Source organism: Ovis canadensis, chromosome 15 (genome assembly GCF_042477335.2).
Source record: "Ovis canadensis isolate MfBH-ARS-UI-01 breed Bighorn chromosome 15, ARS-UI_OviCan_v2, whole genome shotgun sequence".
Taxonomy (NCBI): Eukaryota; Metazoa; Chordata; class Mammalia; order Artiodactyla; family Bovidae; genus Ovis; species Ovis canadensis.
In genome coordinates, this window is record NC_091259.1 from 80,788,225 (window position 1) to 80,809,133 (window position 20,909).

At 40.2% G+C, this 20,909-nt stretch overlaps 1 long non-coding RNA gene across 3 annotated transcripts; it reads left to right on the forward strand.

The window, feature by feature from the left end:
* Positions 1-305: 305 nt before the first annotated feature.
* Positions 306-11,409, forward strand: LOC138420634 (uncharacterized). 3 transcript variants are annotated; one of them, XR_011249257.1, is made up of 4 exons: positions 306-413; positions 825-860; positions 2,952-3,061; positions 11,201-11,409. It is a non-coding gene; the product is annotated as an uncharacterized lncRNA (long non-coding RNA). The 3 variants fall into 3 exon arrangements; XR_011249255.1 differs by lacking the exon at positions 825-860; XR_011249256.1 differs by lacking the exon at positions 825-860 and having other exon boundaries at positions 11,204-11,409.
* The last annotated feature ends 9,500 nt before the right edge of the window (positions 11,410-20,909 follow it).

The window sequence follows — 20,909 nt, forward strand, 5'->3', positions numbered from 1 at the left end:
GGCACTGTGAGGAGAGCTCTGGAGATAACAAAAAGTTCTCTGTCAGGGATGATTTTTCTGGCCAGTTGGCGTTGTTTGTGTGATAAAAGAAGGCGCTGAGATAGTATAACTGTAGCGGCTTGACAAAACTTCCAAAGTTAGTTTCAGATTGTGAAGGTAAAAGTAGGTGCAACAACTGGCAGTTGGGATGGGCAGGAGAGCAGGGTTCGTCAGTCCCGGTGCCACGACAGGGTTAACCATGGCGCCGCCCGGTGCACTCTGGGAGTTGTAGGCCGCAGGCATTGTGGGAGTTGTCGTAAAAGTTCGCTTTTTCGCTGTGATGGCCGCCGCCAAGGCAGGAGTTTGGAGTTTCTGCTGTTCCGGACGGCTTGGGGGGCTCTCCGTATCGTTAGAGGGCCCCCAGCAGCCCCCAGGTTGCCAAGGGCCTGTTAGTTGTGTGTTTGGGAGGTGGGAGAGCGGCCTGACGGGTTAATTTGGTGGCCTACTGTCCTTAGATTGGCCAGGGGGGCCTCTGGCGGCTACCGGCTCTGTGAGGGGGGCCACAACCTGTAGGACCCTGGCCGTTTGGCCTTCTGCCTTTGAAATTTCGCTGTGGCTAGCGCCTGAGAGTTTTAGAATCTGCTTTGTTTTGTTGTGCTTTGTGCCCTGCGCCGTTCCCCCCTCTCTTACAGCGTTCCACCCTGTCGTTGTACTCTTGATGCTTACGACCCTGTTTGGGGTTAGGTTGGGCTCGTTTTCGTGGGTCTGGTGGGATTTATGCACGAGCTGGGATTTTGGAAAGGGTGGACAGCAGTAGCTTGGGTGTTGTCTCTTTTTTGTTTTAGGTGTAAGAAGTTGCATGAGTTGTGAGTCTGTCGTTGGTGAGTGTGTGATTCACTTTCTCTTGCTTTTGGTGAACTTTGCCCTTGTTTGCTAATGCTGCGAGGCCGTGGCCGGCCGTTCCTGCTTGTGAAATGCTTTTCTGTTAGCTTGAATGTGTTGTTAAATCTTTGAAAACTTCAGAGGAGTGTTTTGCAGTTGTTTGTAGTAAGGAATTGTGTGCAAAAATGGATATAAAGCAAATGCCAATATCACAAGTTCCTTTAGTTTTAGGAAGCAAGCCCCTGTGGCTTCTCTGGTGCTCTGAAGTTGTTTGGAAAGTTTTATGGGAATCAGATTTACTTTTCCTTGTGTTAATATTACTCTTGGCTCATAAGATTCCTCTGCAGGTTGGGACAGTTTGACCTTTGTTATTGGGTGTTTTCTCAGTATCAGGCAAAAGGAGACACTGCATTGCCGTTTAACTGCACCTGTTAACATCTCAGGATAACACCAGATTGCTAAGCAGGTCATCATCTGCCTTACCTACTGTGCAAACTTGGACCTCACTATTTCTGGTGTCTAGGAAGGTCTTTCAAGTTTGGTGAAGTAGGTGATTTCCGATAATGTACAGTAGATGCTTTGGAAGTCAGGTATCAGTTTTTAGATTGGAGGGGCAGGCCACATTACAGAAATTATTTATAGAGAAAGTAAAAAAGTATGTTCCATTTTTTTCTTGGTATAATTGAAAGCATCTGAAACCTGTTTCTGTGTCATTCCATTACACCACTTCATATGTAATTGAAAAGCCCTTTGATATTTTGTGATGAAGTGGATTATAATTTTGCTCTTGTCTGAGTTTGCTTAGTGCTTGACTAGTTGAGAGATACTAATGGTAGAAAAAGGAGGAGCGAAGCTAGATGGGTTTGTATGTATGTTTCTTTTGAAGCATGATTTCAGGTTTAAATTGGTAGACTGATATTGTTGGCTTGATAATCACGTAACTTCAGTTCTGCTGCTGATGTAATGTGTGTTTTGTAATCCATAAAGCCCTTTCCTTTCCTCTGACCTCACCCCAGTGTGTCTCAGAATATTAGCCAACTTTCCATTTGCAAAAAGATTGAGACACTTATTTTTAAATGATCTATGTTGTCCATATTGGTTATGTTTTGGTGATTTAACAGAAAAATGAGTGAGTGCGTTTTGTATCTTAGGAAAACTGGATAGCTGAAAGTTATAGATTTGTAGAATCATTCAGAAGTAGTCAAAACCAAGCACAATTTTCTTTGAAAAATGATACATAAGTTTTAAACTGCCAAGTTACTCTGACTTGAGTTAAGCAGAACAAACAGTTCATAAGAAGGTGCTCTGAGAGTGGATGGGTGTGTGTAAATTTAGAGATAAACTTAGTGCATTTGCAAAGAACCCTCGTTCTTGGGACATTTAGACACATTTCTTCACTAAATGGGGAGAGTTTATACCCAAGAATTCTAACATTTAGCCTCTGAGTTCTTTATTTTGTACCCTGATTTCCATCTCTACTACCCTAGTTCTGCTGCTGGTGTAAAATGTGTTTTGTAATACATAAAGTCAGCAGTAGTTTCGAGAAAAATATATCAAGATCCACTGCCCAGTGGGGAAGATAATCCCTGAGGGTTTGTATTGTGTAGATGTGTCACAAGGTGTCCTTTTGAAGTTTAAGTTTGCAGGGGTTTGATGAGACTTCTTTCAATGAGACTTAAGCCAAAGGGTAACTTTACTGACTTAGGCGTTATTAGTGAAAGCCTTTGTTTCTGGTGTTCATTCAAAAAAGAGACACAAACTTTGTTTCAGGTTCAGGTATACTTTTATTGCGCTTTACTTTGTTGCACTTTGCAGCTTTTGCAGGTCATTTGTTTTTGCAGATTGAAGGTTTGTGGCATCAGTACCATTTTTCCAATACCATTTGCTTGCTGTGTGTCTTTGTGTCTCATATTTGTAATTCTCACACTGTTTCACACTTTTTCATTACTATTTTATTTGTTATGATCAGTAATCAGTGATCTTTGATGTTACTGCTGTGACTTGCTGAAGTTTCACATGAGGGGTAGCGTTTTTTAGCAATTGAAAAAGAATTTTTATTTTCTTTTTTGGCCACGCCTTGTGGCATGCAGCATCTTGATTCCCAGGCCGGGGATTGAACCTGCACCCCCTACAGTGGAAACATGGAGTCTTAACCACTGGCCCACCAGGGAAGTCCCAGTTAAACATTTTTTAGTTATAGGTGAGTACATTGTTTTTTAAGGCGTAATGCTATTGCACACTTAACAGACTACACCATAGTGTAAACATTACTTTTATATGCCCTGAGAAACCCCCAAATTTGCATCACTTGCTTTATTGAGATATTTGTTTTATCATGGTGTCCTGGAGCTGAACCTGCAATATCTGTGACCTATGCGGCAATAGAACTTGGGAGATAACAAAAAATTGTTTTCATTAGATGGTAGCCAAAATTTGGAAACACTTTAGGGGGGAGGAGTAGGAATATCTATTTGAGGCTTTTACTTAAGTCTTTTCTAATTCCATTTCCCCCTTGTTCAGTTTGCTGAAAGCAAGCATCTCTTATTAATGTGTTTCTGTCTCTGTGAACATTGGTGAGTGGTAAAACTGCATATACAAGACAACAAATCAGGCGTTCAGAATCTGGCCCTTGTCTTTTGTTTACATTGTCTGAGGAGGAGGAATTATTGATTGCACTTTGTGCACTTGTATGTGTATTTTATCTTCTTCAGTTTCATACATTGGTTTTTAGATTGCAGTACTCTTAACCATGGGCTTCCCGGGTGGCTCAGTGGTAAAGAATCTGCCTGCTAGTGTAGGAGATGCAGGAGACGCAAGTTTGACCCCTGGGTGGAGAAGATCCCCTGGAGGGAGAAATGGCAACCCCCTCCAGTATTCTTGCCTGAACTGTCCCATGGACAGAGGAGCCTGGTGGGGTATAGTCCATGGGGTCACAGAGTCAGACACGACTGAGTGACTGAGCACAGCACAGTACCCCAATGCACAGAGTGTATTGCCACCCCTCACCTCCGCCTTTCTGGGAGAAAGAGGAAAAGTATTTAAATTTTTTCCTTGCTTGTCAATTTTATTTTCTGATTTTTTTCTATATACATTTGTTGGATAACATACATTATTTTTGCTCGTTGGGCCTCATTTTTTGAAGTTAGAGTATTAGTCATACGCTTTTTATGGGCAAGACACAGCAAACCAACAGTTATTTCAAAATACTATGTCTAAAGTAAAAGACATGAATTCATTTCCATCTGAAAGAAAGCAAGATCATTAGCATATATCCTGCCACGTAAAGGATTCTAGCTGTATCTTAAAGGTTCAGAAGACCCTTAAGAGATCATTTTGCTGTGTCCTCCCCCTTCCTTATTTTTGTTTGACTTTCTTAGTGTGCCTTTGTGGTTCTAGAACTTAAAATGACATTTTTATTTAGTTTGGAATTTGTTTTTCCAAGTTAATGTGATTCAACTTTTAAAACCATTTTTTTAATCTGAAATATTTGTGATAAAGACATTTTCTTAATACAGGATTCTTGTCATGTTGCAGTTTGATAGTTAAAATGCTATGCATATTATATTTCTGTGTGCTAGGGAATATTATATTTCTATATGGTAGGGAAGAATGAGTTAATACTTACCTTAAACCTTAGCACAAAGTACCAGAATTTGCCATCTAAAGAAATCCAGGGTATATAGCTTAGTTTGCTTTTCTGTTACTAGCAGTCTTTAGTTAGTGAAGAGAAGAATGACTTGTCATTTTCAGACAAGTTTTGCTTGAAGACAGTATTACTTCTTGCCCCACACTCTCATGAAATACATATTTTTGAAAAGTTTTATTAAGAAAATATTAGAAGTCCTTAAATTCACATGATAGAAAAAAACAGTTCTGTGTGTGTTTACTAACCAAAAAAAAAAAATTATTTGTAAACTGCTTTTGTAGCTTATTTTTTTTTAAACTCTCTAATAAATTTATGTTTCTGGGTTTTAAATTGCTTTTAAAGAAGTCTTTTTGAGGGAGTGCGGACCCTATTGTCATTGAAGTTGTTTTAAAAGAGTGGCCAACTTTTTCCTTTTTATTTTAGTGTTAACCAAAGGTGTAGAGTATGTACAGTTTATGATGAGAAATAAGAGGCCCATTGTATTAGAAAGTCAAAATGTAGACATCAGTAATTTTAAACTTTTTGTGCCACTCATTATAATTGTATCATATAATTTGAATTTTTAATATTATGGGGTTAATTTAAAGATGTCTATGAAATGGTTTATTCTTTGATAAGATCCTGTAATATATATCATTAGTTTTTTGAGATACATAGTGTTAAGTAATTTTCTCATCCTAATAAAAGATTTTTAGAAGGAAACTTAACAGTGATGTAAATGAAATTGTCTTATATTCTTCTACCTGAGGAGAAAAACTTGTAAAAAACATAATTTTTATAAATGAAACCTTTTGAGATATGTAATATAAAAAGTTTTTATAATTCAATTGGAAAAGATGGACTAAGCCATGGTCTGATAATTCACAAATGGAAAAAATCAGTTAATAATGTGGCAGACACTCTTTTCCAAAGTTGGCCACAACAGTATCTTCCAGCTCGCGTGTTCTACCACATAATATTAGAGTGTGATCAGAGGTGGCATCTCTCTACTTCCTTAAATTTGGGCAAGGCTTTTGAGTTCTTAGACCAAGAGACTATGGTAGAGGTGCTGTGCTTAGTCACTCAGTTGTGTCCGACTCTGTGCGACTCCTTGGACTATAGCCCACCAGGCTCCTCTGTCCATGGGGGTTCTCCAGGCAAGAATACTGGTGTGGGTTGCCATGCCCTCCTCCAATGGAACTTCCCAACCTGGGGATCAAACCCAGGTCTCCCTCATTGCAGGTGGATTCTTTACTATCTGAGCCACCAGGGAAACCCATGGTGGAGGTGATGATGTACATTTCCAGATGTTGCTGTTAATTTGCCTGACAGCTTCTGCTTCCTGCCTCTTGGAAGCCAGCCACTAAATAAAAAATGCAATTCCCTGAAATCTCTATGTTATAAGAAGCCCAAGATCATGAAAGGAGTCCCTGGAAGATGAGACAGCAAGTAGAGAGGTCAAGGAGCACTAAGGAACCAGAAGTGAAGTGTAAGTGAAGAAGCCATTTTGGAAGTGGATTCTCTAGCCCCAGCTGCCTTGGCTATTGCTGTGTAAATTAGGGGAACCACCCAGTGGTGCCTCTCCCAGTTTTTGACCCCCAAAATATTGACCAAAATAAAATGATTTATTTTCAGCTTGTGAGGTTTTGAGTGCTTCATTATTCAACAACAGATCACTGGAAAAAAGTCCTGAGAAAAAAGATTTGTTAATTTATAATTGATGGCACTATTGGAGAATATATGTTCATGTCTAAATCCAACAAGGGACTAGTACCTACAGTATGATAAGAAATACTTCGATCATCAAAAAAAAACAAGTTACCAATAGAAAAATGCACCAACGTTATAATCATGCTCACAAACAGAAAGATATGCCCAAACTCATTAGTAATCAGAGGGGTTCATATGAAAGCAACAGTAAAGTCTCTCTACTTAGTAGACTAACAGGCAGAAGGATGGGTAATGTCAGGTGTTAATGGGGATGAGGGGATACGTACACTGGTGCTGAGAGTATAAAGTGGCAGAACCATTCTGGAGAGCAGTCTGGTGGAATTTAGTTAAATGAATGTAGATATTATTAATAAATTGTTTCTGGCTATGTGTCCTCAAGAAGTCTTAAACAGGTCTCCAAAGAAACAAAAACAAGGGTATTGATTTCATTTTTTGTTTTTATTTTTTGGTAGTAGTTTAGAGTGAATCTGGGATTCTTTTTTTTTTTAATTTAATTTATTTATTGGCTGTGCAGTCTTGGTTGCAACATACGGGATCTATAGTTGTGGCATGTGAACTCTTGCTGTGGCGTGTGGGATCTAGCTCCCTGACCAGGGATTGAACCCAGCCCTGCTGCATTGGCAGCACAGTCTTAGCCACTGCACTACCAGGAAAGTTGGAACCTAGGATTCTTAATCCCTTTGGGGAGGTGGGGGAATAGGTAAAATATAGTGGAAACACATGTATAGTACTGTGCATTGCACAGAAGCAAAGGACTACATATACTGACCACATATGCACATATTTTAAAAAATGCAGTGTTTAGTGAACGTAATCACAAAATCTATAATATAATACCATTTGTATACGTTTAAAATGCATGCACACAAAGATGTTTTAAAGAAAATACTCAAAAACATGTCAAATATAGGATGGTTTTCTAAGGACAAGAAGAAGGTTGCCCATAGAGCAAAAAGAACAGGAGCAGGAAATGAGGTAAAAAGATACTAAATTAAAAGAACAGTGATGTTGCTGTGCCATAAACCAAAGCATATGATCAAACTTTCTGTGGCTAAGATCCAACAATAAATCTTACCAAGAAGAGAAAATCGTATCTGGGAGAAAAAAAGTTTAAATGAGATAAGTACTTAGAAAAATGTGGTCAGACAAGGATTCTCATATTTTGTTAGATATACAAACTGGTATGACCTTCGTAAAGGACAGTATTTACCAAGAACCTTAAAAATGCTCATCATAGCAACAGTAATTGTAAATTGAAGTTAAGAAACAAAAACCATGTCAGTAGCACCAGTAAACATGAAATACTGAAGGATATATTTAGCAAAGTATGTTTGAGACCTGTATTCTGAAATTGCTGAGAGAAACTAAAGGATACCTAAATAACGAGAAAGATATCATGTTCAAGAATCAGAAGACAATATTGTTAAGATTTCACCTCTTCTCAAATTGGTGTATTGATCTATCTGTAGTTCAACAGGCTAAAATTTATATGCAAATACAAAGGCTCTAGAGTATTCAAAATAAGAACAATGGGAATTACACTATCTGGTTTTAAGACTTTATTTAAAAAAAAAATTTTAGCTGTGCTGCATGACTTACAGAATCTTAGTTCCCCGACCAGGGATTTCAAGCGCCAAGTCCTAAGCACTGGACTACCAGAGAATTCTCAAGACTTTAAAACTGCAGGACCCTACATGTAATTTTAACAAAACGAGAAATCAATGAGACAAAGCAAAATGGAGGTATGCACGTGATGTAACATCTAGCGCCTTTCAAAAAAGTGCCATAGTAAATCAATAGGCAAAAATAGTCTTTTCAGCAAATGATGCTGGAACAGTTGGGGATCCATATGCAAAATGGTGAGTCTTATTCCTAGCCTCCTGATATACACAAAGATTAACTTGAAAATCTAAACGTAAGAGAGAAAACTAGAATAAAATGAGATAAATCTCTGTGATCTTGGGTAATGTAAAGACCCTGAGAGATGGGATAGGGAGGGAGGTGGGAGAGGGATTCAGGATGGAGAACACATGTACACCCATGGCTAAATTTTTAATAATTAAAAAACAATAAGAAAAAATGATAAATTGTATTTCATCAAAATTAAAAACTTCCTCATCAAAATACACTAAAACCAAAAAAAGAAAAAAACCCAAAAAGTTAAGCTAAAGATTGGAAAAAAATATTTGCAACTTATCTCAATAATTGCATTTCTAAGAATTTTAACATTTGGAGATGTGTATAAAAACATGCTAGTGCTTGTTTCAGCTTTATTTATATTAATTGTTAAATACCTGAAACAACCTAAATACCCAAGAATAAAAAATTGTTTAAGTAAGTAAGGAAGTGTCAGTTGCTTAGTCATGCCTGACTCTGCGACCGCATGGACTGCAGCCCACCAATCTCCTGTGTCATGATCTTCCATGCAAGGATACTGGAGTGGGTTGTCCTTACCTTCTGCAGGGGTTCTTCCCAACCCAGGTATCGAACCCAGGTCTCCTGTACTGCAGGCAGATTCTTTACTGACTGAGCTACAAGGGAAGCCCCAGATGTTTAGAATCTATGATATATCTATATTTGGAATCTGTCAAGCCATTAAAAATTATATAGGAAATATGACATAGAAAGATATTTACTATGTTAAGTACAAAAGCAGGTTACAATGTTGTATGGACTCTAGTTTTTTGCTTTTACGTTTATTTTGAAACTAGGTTAACAGAATTTGTTGTTCACTATCATTGATAAATGAGGGGCAATTGGGATTTTTTGTGATATTGTGTCAGTGAGATCTGAAAATCTGGCTACCTCCATATGTGTGTTTTCATCTCATTAGAAATAGAAGAGATTAAAAATTTAGAGCAACAATCTTTAGCTCCAAGGTTAACCAAGTTCACCATTTCCTTTTACTATTGCAGGGATTATACTCACTGTAAAAGGTATTGACTAATGTTCACTAATTCCCCAACTGAACCTCTTAGGTTTGACTTATTAAAAATCTCCCTAAATTAGATTAAGAGGACACTTGTATCTCAAATCAGGTGAGAGTTGAAATGAGATTTCAACAAGGGCACAGTTATAACTAAGCATGGATTCTTAGTACATTCCCTGGGATATGGAAAGGGTCAGAATATCTCATCCCATTTTAGCTGTGTGTCAAATTTACCATCTGCTAGTTGAGCAGCCCCAGATCAGGAGTTCAGGATCACTTAAACTATTGAATATTTCCACTTTGAGAAGGTAAAACAGATCATCCGATAGTGTTTGAATTGATATTAAATAGGGAATAAAGAACCTACAGACTTCTTTGTTTAGTCTCTATCTTGATGTCCCAAAGTTTTCGTTTCATGATGAAAAGAATGAATTAACTCTGAGATCTCCACCTTTGCACCTCCAACTTTGACCAACCCTAAAACATCAAGGAAGTTATCAAAACAGAATAAATAACTATTAAAATAATTTATATTTTCAGTATCAGTTAACTTTTTGAAAGTAAAGTAGAAAAATGTTAGTGTTCAACATTTTAAACCATATTTTCTCTATATTTGGAAACCACACTCACACTCAAAAATTACAATTTTGTCCAAAAATTATTTTTGTTGTTTTTTATGAATAATATATATTCTTAGTTTTGGAAATCATCTTTTTCACATTTCCATTTAAATGATTAAAATATTTCATTCATGAAGTGATGACGGAGCAGTATTTCAGGAACTTGTGAAAATATTAAAATTGAGCCCTTTGATTCAAACCAAAAAGAGACCTTTGTTACAAAACTTAGAAAAAGAGTGAGTATTCATTCATACCTTCATTAAACACACATACATATATGCAGATATTATAAGGTGCCGAATGTCGTTACCAGGTGATGCTGAAAAAAAAAAGGCTAAGCGACAGTGTATGGATTTGAATAGAAAACAGGGCCCTAGGAAGTACTCATGTTTTGCAAAAAGGTTTCTCCCCAACAAAAGCTACATTTCCAAAGTTTTATTTTTAGACAGTTGATCTCAAAGAGCTATTGTCAATTGTATCCACATTTTTCTTTCCCTCTGAATTTCATTTAATTCAGATAATGCTGTAACCAAGAGCATTGTTTTACTTTGTGTCAAGCTATAAAGATCACTTCCTTTTTTAAAAAACAAAACATTTATTTATTTATTTGGCTGGCCAGGTCTTAGTTGCAGCCCATGGAATCTTTTAGCTGTGGCATGCCAACTCTTAGTTACATCATGTGGGGTCTAATTCCCTGACCAAGGGTTGAACCCAGGCCCCCTGCATTGGGAACATGGGGTCTTACACACTGGAGAACCAGGGAATTCTCAAGACAACTTGCTTTGTGCTCCAAAAGAAGCTATTTCACCATTAGGAATATTACATTTTTTTTCCTCCCTTCTGGTATTCAGAAAGTGGAATGTTGCCTAAATTGACTTGATTTACACACATTTCTGATGATTTCTTTATTTGTGATGAATCTAGCTGCTGACTTTACGTCTGTTTTTAGCTACTCACTTCTAGTAGTTCTTTGTAAAGTTAGCTAGATACCCATTTTTGAAGATGACAGGCTTTTCCCCCATGTAATCCTACCTTTTGTTTTGCTTTTCCTGTTCATCAAGGTATTCTCAACTTGATAAATCTTTCATATATGTATGTTTGAAACTTTCAGAGATTAAAAAAAAGGTATATGGTGTGTGAGTCAGTGGTATTATAGTTTTAAAAAGTTTTGTCACCGAGTGCAAGTTTGTGTGCCTAGTTTCAGAGTTTGGAGTAGAGAAAGGCTTATTTCAAGGGGTGTACAAGGAAGATGTGTGCTTTTGCTCAAAAAACCTGAACTCCCTAATGTTTTCTGCAGAGAAGTCTTACAGGCAAAATTGGGGTTGGTGGCTGCAGGGTGTGTGTGACTTTCCTCTGATTTTCTGGTGGTGAGATAACAGAGTGGTGCTCCAACATTGTGCTCAGCCTGAACTTACCATCATCCTTGTGTTTCAGCAGGAACTTCCAGTTTTATAACCAGGCAGTCAGAAGTACGCTTACAACCTGGATTTGCAAGTGGTGCCTGAAGTGGGGACAGTCTTGTGGGACTAAACCTGTGGGATCTGATGCTATCTCCAGTAGTATCAAGACTGAGTTAATTTAATTGCTCATTGGTGTTGGAAAACACATTTGGAAATGAACTAAATAAACTTGCTTTCGTTTTACTATGGCCCATTCTTGAAATCTTTTCTGCACAAAGCCATAGATCCTCTCTCTTGGTGGCCAACCCCAGGAACTCCTCTGAGACCTGGGACGTGAACATCCTCTTGTGCCCAGTTTTCCTACAACAGAACCATAAGCTTTCTAGAAGAAAACAGAGACATGTACTCTTTCACATTGCTCTTAATGATATTTGGGGGGGATATGTCACCTCAGGCAAAGAAAACCAAAGCAAAAATAAACAAATGGGACTACATCAAACAAAACTGCTTCAGCACAGCGAAGAAAATGATCAGAAACACAGATTGTGTGATGGTAAGTTTAAGGATTAAGGATTTTGAGAGGAGGAAGATTAGAAGGCCTGATCTAATCACACAGTTCCTTACAATTACAGAACCTTTCAAAGTGGTCCACTGGGGAAGGGACCACTTCAGTATTCTTGCCTTGAGAACCCCATGAACAGTATGAGAAGGCAAAAAGCTGGGACACTGAAAGATGAACTCCCCAGGTTGGTAGGTGCCCAGTATGCTACTGGAGGTAAGTGGAGAAATAACTCCAGAAAGAATGAAGAGATGGAGCCAAAGCAAAAACAACACCCAGCTGTTGATGTGACTGGCAATAGAAGTAAAGTCTGATGCTATAAAGAGCAGCACTGCATAGGAACCTAGAATGTTAGGTCCGTGAATCAAGGCAAATTGGAGGTGATCAAACAGGAGGTGGCAAGAGTGAACATTGATATTTTAGGAATCAGTGAACTAAAATGGACTGGAATGGGTGAATTTAACTCAGATGACCATTATATCTACTACTGTGGGAAAGAATCTCTTAGAAGAAATGGAGTAGCCATCATAGTCAACAAAAGAGTTTGAAATGCAGTACTTGGATGCAATCTCAAAAACCACAGAATGATCTTTGTTCGTTTCCAAGGCAAACCATTCAATATCACAGTAATCCAAGTCTATGCCCTGACGAGTAATGCTGAAGAAGCTGAAGTTGGGTGGTTCTATGAACACCTACAAGACCTTCTAGAACTAACACCCAAAAAAGATGTCCATTATTGGGGACTGGAATGCAAAAGTAGGAAGTCAAGAAATAACTGGAGTAACAGGCAAATTTGGCCTTGGAGTACAGAATGAAGCAGGGCAAACTCTAACAGAATTTTGCCAAGAGAATGCACCGGTCATAGCAAACACTCTCTTCCAACAATGCAAGAGAAGACTCTACACATGGACACCACCAGATGCTCAATACTGAAATCAGGTTGATTATTTTCTTTGCAGCCAAAGATGGAGAAGCTCTATACTGTCAGCAAAAACAAGACCGGGAGCTGACTGTGGCTCAGATGACAAACTCTTTATAGCCAAATTCAGACTTAAGTTGAAGAAAGTATGGAAAACCACTAGACCATTCAGGTATGACCTAAATCAAATCTCTTACAACTATACAGTGAAAATGACAAATAGATTCAAGAGATTAGATCTGATAGACAGATTGGCTTAAGAACTATGGATGGAGGTTTGTGACATTGTACAGGAGGCGGTGATCAAGACCATCCCCAAGAAAAAGAAATGCAAAAAGGCAAAATGGTTGTCTGAGGAGGCCTTACAAACAGCTATGAACAGAAGGGAAGCAAAAGGCAAGGGAGAAAAGGAAAGATATACTCATTTGAAAGCAGAGTTCCAAAGAATAGCAAGGAGAGATAGCAAAGCCTTCCTCAGTGATCAGTGCAAAGAAATAGAGGAAAATATTAAAATGGGAACGAGTAGAGATCTCTTCAAGAAAATTAGAGATACCAAGGGAACATTTCATGCAAAGATGGGCTCGATAAAGGACAGAAATGGTATGGACCTAACAGAAGCAGAAGATATTAAGAAGAGGTGGCAAGAATACACAGAAGAACTGTACAAAAAAGATCTTCATGACCAAGACAATCACTATGGTGTGATCACTCACCTAGAGCCAGACATCCTGGAATACAAGGTCAAGTGGGCCTTAGGAAGCATCACTATGAACAAAGCTACTGGAGGTGATAGAATTCCAGTTGAGCTCTCCCAAATCCTGAAAGATGATGCTGTGAAAGTGCTGCACTCAATATGCCAGCCAATTTGGAAAACTCAGCAGTGGCCACAGGACTGGAAAAGGTCAGTTTTCATTCCAATCCCAAAGAAAGGCAATGCCAAAGAATGCTCACTCAAACTACTACACAATTGCACTCATCTCACACGCTAGCAAAGTAATGCTCAAAATTCTCCAAGCCAGGGTTCAGCAATATGTGAACCATGAACTTCCTGATGTTCAAGCTGGTTTTAGAAAAGGCAGAGGAGCCAGAGATCAAATTGCCAACATCTGTTGGATCAACGAAAAAGCAAGAGAGTTCCAGAAAAACATCTGTTTTATTGGCTATGCCAAAGCCTTTGACTGTGTGGATGACAACAAACTGTGGAAAATTCTGAAAGAGATGGGAATACCAAACCATCTGACCTGCCTCTTGAGAAATCTGTATGCAGGTCAAGAAGCAACAGTTAGAACTGGACATGGAAAAACAGACTGGTTCCAAATAGGGAAAGGAGTATGTCAAGGCTATATATTGTCGCTTTGCTTATTTAACTTCTATGCAGAGTACATCATGAGAAACACTGGGCTGGAAGAAGCACAAGCTGGAACCAAGATTGCTGGGGAAATATCAATAACCTCAGATATGCAGATGACACCACCCTTATGGCAGAAAGCGAAGAAGGACTAAAGACCCTCTTGATGAAAGTGAAAGAGGAGAGTGGAAAAGTTGACTTAAAGCTCAACATTCAGAAAACTAAGATCATAGTATCTGGTTTCATCACTTCATGGCAAATAGATGGGGAAACAGTGGAAACAGTGTCAGACTTTATTTTGGGGGGCTCCAAAATCACTGCAGATGGTGACTGCAGCCATGAAATTCAAAGACGCTTACTCCTTGGAAGAAAAGCCATGACCAATCTAGACAGCATATTGAAAAGCAGAGACATTACTTTGCCAACAAAGGTCCATCTAGTCAAAGCTATGGTTTTTCCAGTGGTCATGTATGGATGTGAGAGTTGGACTATAAAGAAAGCTGAGCACAAAAGAATTGATGCTTTTGAACTGTGGTGTTGGAGAAGACTCTTGAGAGTCCCTTGGACTGCAAGGATATCCAACCAGTCCATCCTAAAGGTAATCAGTCCTGAATATTCATTGGAAAGACTGATGCAAGGCTGAGGCTTCAATACCTTGGCCACCTGATATGAAGAACTGACTCATTGGAAAAGACCCTGATGCTGGGAAAGATTGAAGGTAGGATGAGAAGGGGACGACAGAGGATGAGATGGTTGGATGGCATCACCAGCTCAATGCACATGAGTTTGAGTAAACTCTGGGAGTTGGTGATGGACAGGGAAGCCTGGCGTGCTGCAATTCATGGGGTCACAAAGAGTCGGACACGACTGAGTGGCTGAACTGAACTGAACTCAGCTTTGGTCAGAAAGAGAGATATGATTGTGGAAGAACAGTCAAGAGAGATGCAGGGATGCTGGCTTTGAAGATGTAGGAAGAGGAAGGATTCCACGAGTCGAAGAATTCCCGTAGCCTCTGGAAGCTGAAAAAGGCAAGGAATCAAACTCTTCCCTAGAGCCTCCAAAATGAACAGTTTGATTTTAGTCCAGTAAGTCCCGGGTTGTGATTCTAACCTATAAAACTGTCAGAAAATAAGTGCGTGTTGCTTAAAGTCACCAATTTGCGGCAATTTTAATATCGACAATGGAAACTGATACTATGTCTGCGTGTGTGCATGTGTCCTAAGGAAGCACACTGGGTTGCGGCCTCTCCTCTTCACCACACTCACGCGATAAGGGCCTTCTCTAAAGTCCTCAAAAGCACAAAGATCCATCTGATACCAACCATACTTTAAGCACCATAAAGATCTGTCTATTTATTGGAAAAGACCCTGATGCTGGGAAAGATTGAAGGCAAAAGGAGAGGAGGGTGGCAGAGGATGAGATGGTGAGATAGCCTCACCGACTCAGTGGACATGAACTTGGGCAAATTCAGGGAGATAGTGGGGGACAAGAAAGCCTGGTGTACTGCAGTCCATGGGATCTCAAAGAATAGGACATGAACGCACCTGAGCAACCACAACATAGTTCTAGTAAACATATGCTGCTGCTAAGTCGCTTCAGTTGTGTCCGACTCTGCGAACCCATAGACGGCAGTCCACCAGGCTCTGCCATCCCTGGGATTCTCCAGGCAAGAACGCTGGAGTGGGTTGCCATTGCCTTCTCCAGTGCATGAAAGGGAAAAGTGAAAGTGAAGTTTCTCAGTCGTATCCGACTCTTAGCAATCCCATGGACTGCAGCCTACCAGGCTCCTCCGTCCATGGGATTTCCCAGGCAAGAGTACTGGAGTGGGTAGCCTCTAAATTAGTAGTCATTAAATGAACGAGTGGATCATTATTGTAGAAGGAAAAATGTAAAAGTTAATGGCAGGGAGCAATAACTTCCAGTTGGAAAGTAAAATCAGTCACGTATTTTTAGCTATATAGCTCGTCTGCTGGTTCTACTTTTCTCTTAAGTTATAACTCAGGATTTTCCTTTATTAAACCAAGAATTGGAAAGAAGCTACACTTCTTTGTCTCACCTGGCCCAAATCAATTTTTTAAACTGTCTGCCGGAGGGGAAGCCAGCTGTTAAAGATAGTGTACAATTAGTTGGTTACTATTTGTTGTGCTTTTGGGGGCTCATCTGGTAAATCTAGCAACATCATTTTCATCTCTTACTCAAGAATGATTGGGTCTTAGGAATACCACCCCCTGTTACTCAGTTTACAGGGAGTGTTGAAAAATTGAAATGCTGGTTATGTCTCTGTGGAATAGATATTGCTAGTTAACTGTTCACATTATTGATATAGGGGATCTAAACATGTTTTCCTATCTCTAGCTCCCTTCTTTTTTTTTTTTAGTTTTGCAGTAAGAGAATTTTAATAAGCCTCCTTAAAATCTTCTACATAAGATAGGGAATGGAGAAATAAATAGCCCTTCTCCTGCTTTCCAAGCACCCAGGTATGGAGGCAACTGAGGAAAGAGCATGCCTAAAGGCTGCAGGCTGAAGTGTTGAGGAAGGGAGAGGAGCATGCTGGCGTGCAAAGGGAGTAGGGCAGAAAGGGAAATGGTAGAAGGTGAGGTTAGGCACCTGTTGGCTGCATTCAACCGTAAAACCTCCTTGTTATATGATAAACTGCATTTATTCCTCACTCCCACATCCATGAACCTGCTGGTGGCTCAGCAGTAAAGAGTCAACCTGCAATGGAGAAGACCTGGGTTCAATACCTAGGTCTGGAAGGTCCCCTGGAGAAGGAAATGGCAACCCACTCCTGTATTCTTGCCTGGGAAATACCATGGACAGAGGAGCCTGGCGGGCTACAGTCCATGGGGCTGCAAAGAATCAGACCCGACTGAGCAGCTTGCACTTTCCCACATCCATGGATTGACTCAGTTTGGCTGCAGGCCATGGGCTGGGCTTAGGTCTGCTCTGTTTCACAATCATCTTGCATTACCCAGGTCAGAGATCAACTCATTATCATTATATATGTATCAAAATAGTTCAAAAACAGAATCTTCTCTTTGAATAGTATGAGGAAAAGAACAAGCCTGAAGTTTTGTGACCTTGAAAGTATTTGGTTCGCTCACGTGTATAGTGGGATGGCAAATAATGCCCCACCTTTCAGAGAAGATAGAGATAACAGCTGAGGAACCGGAGAGGCCTGCTGGGTTTACACATCTACTAATGGTGGGTGTGTTGCAGGAAAATGGGGTGCAAGAGGATAGTCATGTGCCCGTCTCTAGCAGCCCGGTGAAGCTCCTTGGCTTTGCACAAGAAAGAATGCAAGAACTGGCCACAGTAAAGTGAAAGCAGATTTATCTAGAGAGGGACACATTCTATAGGCAGGATGTGAGCCATCTGAGAAGGCCCTGATATAAAGGGTGGTTAGCTTAGTTTTGTTTCTTTATCATTTTACATGTGTATTTATGGCTGCACTGAGTCTTCATTGCTGCACAGGCTTTCTCTAGTGGCAGCAAGCAGGAGATACTCTCTAGTTGCAGTGTGTGAGCTTCTCCTTGTGGTGGCTCCTCTTGTTGGGGAGCACGGGCTCCAGGGTTTGTAGGTTTCAGAAGTTCCAGAGTTTGTGACTCCTGGGCTCTAAAGCGTTGGCTCAGTAGTTGTGGCGCAGAGGCTGAGTTGCTCCACGCCATGTGGGATCTTCCTGGATCAGGGATCGAACCCTTGTCTTCTGCACTGGCAGGGAAATTCTTTATCACTGGGCCACAAGGGTGGTTAGTTTTTATGGGCCGGGTAGTTTCATACACTAACAAGTGGGAGGGATATTCTAAGTATTTTGGAGACCGGGAGGGGATTTCCACTGCCCGCTTTTTGACCTTTTATGGTCTGCCTTTGGACTGGCATGGTACCTGTGGGTGTGTCATTTAGCCTATGCTGTTAGTGGGCACACATTACAGGGACTTCCCCAGTGGCTCAGTGGTAAAGAATCTGCCTGCCAATGCAGGAGACACAGTTTGATCCCTGCCTGGGTTGAGAAGATCTCTTGGAGTAAGAAATGGCAACTCACCCCAGTATTCTGGCCTGGGAAATCCCATGGACAGAGGAATCTGGAGGGCTACAGTACATGGGGGTCACAAAAGAGTTGGACACAACTCAGTGACTAAACAACAACAAGCAACAACATGTATTTCATCGAGTGTATCAGGAGGTTCAAGATCTACTGGAAGCTGAATTTCTTGCTGTGTCAGGTCCAGTAGGTTTTAACCAGTTTCTGTTGTATCCTTAATGGCTAAGGGTTGTGCACTGCCCCCTTCCCTCCTTTCTCACTTTAAGACCTTACCATTTAAGTCTTTAATCCATTTTGAGTTTATAGGTTATGAGAAAGTATTCCAGTATAATTCTTTCACCTATAGCTCCCTGGGGCTCAGCAGTGTGTTCCTCTGGTCATTAGAACTGTATGCCTTAGTGAAAGTGTAAGTCACTCAGTCATGTCTTGCTCTTTGTGACTCCATGGACTGTAGCCCAACAAGCTCCTCTGCCCATGGAATACTCCAGGCAGGAATACTGGAGTGGGTTGCCATTTCCTTCTCCAGGGGAACTTCCCAAGGATTGAACTCGAGTCTCCTGTATTACAGGTGGATTCTTTACCATCTGAGCCACCAGGGACACCCTAGGGGTGCCCCCATGTGAGCTGGGCACACCCTCCTGTTGTGGTGGTGTTGACTCCTGTGGGCTCTCTGGTAGGTAGGGCTGCCCCCCAACCTGATTGGCTGCAAGGTCGTGCTTCCTGCAATGAATATGGGCTTTCTGGAGCCTGGGGTAGATTCTTGAGGCTGTCTGTTTGGCTCAGGGTTACTGGGCAGCTTCTGCTGCTGAGGGTGGGGCCAGGTGCCTGGTGCTAATGATCTGGCTGGAGGATTACAAAATGGCACTTGCCACACCAGTGTTATTGTGGAAGAACGAGCTCCCCAAAATGACTGTCAGCAATGTCTATTTTCCCAGGGGGTGTTCCAGTTGCCTCCTGCCTTTCCCGGAGCCCCAGTGGGTCTGACCCAGGCTCTTTTCAAACTACTGTTCTGTGCTGGGGTTTGTGAGATTTTTGTGCACATTCTTTTTTTTTTTTTAAGGAGTAATTAATCACCTTGCTGTTTTTTTTTTTTTAATTGTACATGCTCATTACACACACAAAAAATACGAACATAAAAAAGCAGAAAATGACTCCAGATCTTACCACTCTGAAGTAACAAGTATTAATACTCAATGAACATTATTTTAGACATGTGCATGTATATAGATATACAGGTTGGAGAAAAGTGTCCTCAGTGAAGATCCTTCCACAGTTAGTACACACTTAAAAAAAAATTATTTGTTTATTTGGCTGAACTGGGTCTTAGTTGAGGCACATGGGAACTTTGATCATCAGTGCAGCCTGTGGGATCTTTAGCTGTGACGTGCGAACTCCAGCTGAGGCATGTGGGGTTTAGGTCTCTGACCAGGGATTGAACCTGACCCCTGCGTTGGGAGCCACTGCACCACCAGGGATGTCCCTGTGAGCCCTCTGAAGAGCAGAGTCTGTTTCCTACAGCTCTCGACCTCCTCCCAAACATAAGCCCTGCTGTTTTTCAAAGCCAGATGTTCTGGAGGCTCATTTTCCTGGAGCAGGAGGTGCGCAGCCTTTGGGCTAGGGAGCCCAAAGTGGGGCGAGGGTCCTCGTGCTTTTGGGACAGGCCTTCTATGATTGTGGCATTTCTGGTGAGTTGCCCCCCCAGGTGTGGGTCCTGACTGTATTGTATCTCCATTCCCCCCCACCTGTCTCATTGTGGGTCCTTCTTGATGTCTTCACTTGTTTAAAAAAAAAAACAACAAACTTTTCTACTAGTATTCAGGTCATTCAAATAGATAGTTGCTCTGTAAGTAGTTGCAATTCTCGTGGGTCCTTGGTAAGAGGTGAGTTCAGGGTCTTCCTACTCCACAATCTTGGCTACCTCCTCACAATTTTTTTTTTAACTTAAGCAAAGTATGTATGTTGTATATGTCATCTAGCTTAATACTTACAGAGAAAAATAAATAGAAGATGTACTCCCAATTGCCAGCTGCAATTAGTGGGAATAGGAAATGAGGTGGGATACTTTCTTATATACTTCTGTGAGCTTTTAAACTAAAAAAAAACAATATCAAAACTATATTGTTCAATCATTTGTTTCAAAATGACTGGTTTAGTTTTTTTTGTTTGTTTGTTTATAGAAGGTCTCATGAAATGTTAACCCCCTCAAAGGCCTGAACTTCTTGAGAGCTGAGTAAGTAGTGGAAACTCATGCTGAGACGTGTGAGTGCTAGTGTGATGTTTGAATGGATAATGTGAAGTCACTTTGAACGTGCTAATGCAGTACTGAAGCATGTACATGTTAATGCTCATATCTTATGGTAATATTGTTTGTTACAGTAAAGTTTTACTTTTTTGGAAACCTCCCAAGTTTCTAATGTCAAAGGCTTTTAAATCATGGCACTGTTTCTTTTTTAACCTAGAACTGAACACCTTCTCAACTGAACTTAAAGGAGAAATTAAGTGCAATATTTGGAACTACATTTAAATGAAGATGAGGTAGAAGACAGAACTGTTACAAGTATGTAAGTTTTATTGTACAGACAAATGAAGGCTTCAGCTCTGTTGTATTCTTAAAAATTCCTAGCTTCTATGTAATTCTCTAATTATAGAACTTTATCTCATTATGTTGAACTAGTCCTGATTTCACATGAAAATCTGACCTGAAACTCTGTTTACATAAATATTGAAAATGAATTTAAAATTAAATGTGAATATTGGTATATTAAGAGATGCAATTTGGTTGATTCATATTTTTTCCATGTTAAAAATTATCCTGAGCTCCAAATATTTTAAATAAATGAGACTGAAATCCAATGTGGTTGTGTCTGATTATGTT